This window comes from Vanacampus margaritifer, chromosome 13 (genome assembly GCF_051991255.1).
Source record: "Vanacampus margaritifer isolate UIUO_Vmar chromosome 13, RoL_Vmar_1.0, whole genome shotgun sequence".
NCBI lineage: Eukaryota > Metazoa > Chordata > Actinopteri > Syngnathiformes > Syngnathidae > Vanacampus > Vanacampus margaritifer.
In genome coordinates, this window is record NC_135444.1 from 845,001 (window position 1) to 847,500 (window position 2,500).

The window sequence follows — 2,500 nt, forward strand, 5'->3', positions numbered from 1 at the left end:
ACATTTTTGACATAATTTGAGGTGCTATGTAATTAAAAATCATTCCTGCTTTGATGTTTGACCAAAGGCTGACTTTACGGGCTGCGGCCTCCATTGAGAAAACATTAATTGAAAACTACACACTTATTAATTGACTATATTTGTAAATTGTTAGAGTATATCTGTCCTATCTCATCCTAAGTATTATTTATGAAGGTATGCAAAACATATTAAATTAAATATTGTAAACCATAACAAATATTGACATATAATTAGCAATTATTTAAAATTGTAAACTTTCATTGTTTTAATTATTTATTTAATTATTATTATTATTATTATTTAATTATTTTTATTTTTTATTTTTATTTTATTTTTTATTATTTTTTATTTTTTAAATTTAATTTTTGTTTTCTCACCTTCTCAAAAAAAAAATTATTATTTTTTTTTTAAATAAAGGAAGTTTTTACTGACATGTTATAACCTAAATACTGTTGGGGCAGATTTTAATGTTTTCAGTCGAGTGAGGGTCATTGGTCGGGGTCATTATTTCAAAACAAAGACAACGAGCGGGACACAGATCTCTTCAAAACAAAACCCCCACCAACAAAAACCACCACCAGAGGGGCCTGATGCAGCCATCATCACAAAATATACCTGACTCCACCTACTCGGCCTACCACAACCTGATGGAGAGCAGAGGTTCCTGGCGCCACCTGATGCCACAATGACTGCACTCTTATACAAATGTGATAAAAGAAAACTGCTCCACTACCCAATGCACACAATGACTGCACCCTGAACTCACATGCAAAAGTCTTAAATGAAAAACTGCTCTAATGCTTCCTTAATGCATTCCTGCGTCCAGAACTGTCCTGTGCCTTGAGTTAGTGATACCAGACCATATGATGTGATACTGACTGTTTACACTGCACTCTATATTTTTTGACAGATATAAGGTTACAGTAAAACATTTCGTAAAAATAACGAACTGATTGACAACACTATATACACACAGATTTATTACATTTTAAAACATTTGATGTCTATTTTGATTTGATCTGATTTGTTTATCTCTGTCTATTTTAAAACAGTCAGCTTTTTGGACAAACATCAACAAGGGGGACTAGCAAGCTTAATGGTAACATTAAAACTAAGGGCAACTTTATGTATTAATAATATTTGATGGATTGGCTGAAAACTGAAATTCTTTGTAAAATTCATTGGCTTAGCTACAATATTTTTATAGTACAAAAGATAATACAGGTAAATTTCGTCTGGTTTCAGAAATTGAAAACAGCTAATGTGAATAAAGATAAGATAAAATTTATTTCAATCTTAATTGTTATATTTTACGCTTATTGAATTTAGTCTTTTAATATTTTCCAAATTTTCTTTTGAAATTTAAATAGTTGCTTGGGACGCATTGTCGAATTTACTGGTTAAATGTAAAATTTCCCCCTCTTTCTAAACAAAAAGCAAGCAAAATTTATTTACTGCAAAACTTTATATATTAGTCTGAAAATTTCTCTAAAGCGATCTTTTTCAGATGGGGGAATTATTGGTCGGTCTGGGTATATCGTCGCGAAGGACACAAACAGTCCATGTTGAATTAAATAAATATAAAATTAAAAGTTAATCTTAATGTGATAATTATAGATAGTCCGTGAGAATGAATTTTACAGGAGGACAATTGGGGATTTCCTTGACCATGGAGAAGGAGTAAGTTTTGGCAGAGATGGCGAAAATAAGGTGAATATGTTCCATTTCTATTTTCCCCTGGGGCCCTGGGGTTAGATGTTATTTTTTTATTTTATTTGTTGGCGAAAGTTGCATTTATTTAATGGCCGGAAGCACATCCATGCTATATCTATAACAATAAATATTATAATAAAATATTCCAACAATTATTACATTCTGTGAACAAAATTGGCCTCGTCAGATTTGAACTGGCTAAAGATTTTCATTTTTTGCATTTAAGAATGTGCTCAGGTCATTAAAAGTCAGCCAAAGGCTGGATCCTAATTGAATGTCACAACAAACAGATTTTTTTCCCACAGGACAGGCCGACAGAACTTTACTAACATTTACTAACTCCTAACTAATAACACTACCAAAATGCTCTTTCAAAAAGAAAGGATGTGAATAAATGTTTATTAGTGACTAAATGAAAATATTTTGCACCCAGATGAGGTGATGAAAAGGTCAATCTAGTCCAGTCCACGGGGCACCTGGTTCCACATCTTGCCTATTAGACCAGCCGGAGGTCCGCCTTCTGCTCAGACCCCACCTTCAGGAGCCAGCCACCAGCGGGGGCCAACTGAGAAACCAGTCAACTGCTCCAGTGACCAGACGTGCCAGCTGAGAGGCCATTCAACTGCTTCCAGTTCCCATCAGACGACCTGAGGATTACCCAATGGAGATAGGAGGAATGTGTCCCTTTTCCGGGGCGTTCCACAAAGAATGAGTCACACCTTGGGCCCGGTGATCATCTCTGGCAGTAGATGTGGACTGAAGGATC

At 34.6% G+C, this 2,500-nt stretch overlaps 1 protein-coding gene across 4 annotated transcripts in view; it reads right to left on the minus strand.

Annotated features, from left to right (window-relative positions):
* Positions 1-2,500, minus strand: part of ect2 (epithelial cell transforming 2) — a 191,101-nt gene that overhangs the window by 140,218 nt on the left and 48,383 nt on the right. The gene's annotated exons all lie outside the window — the stretch shown is intronic.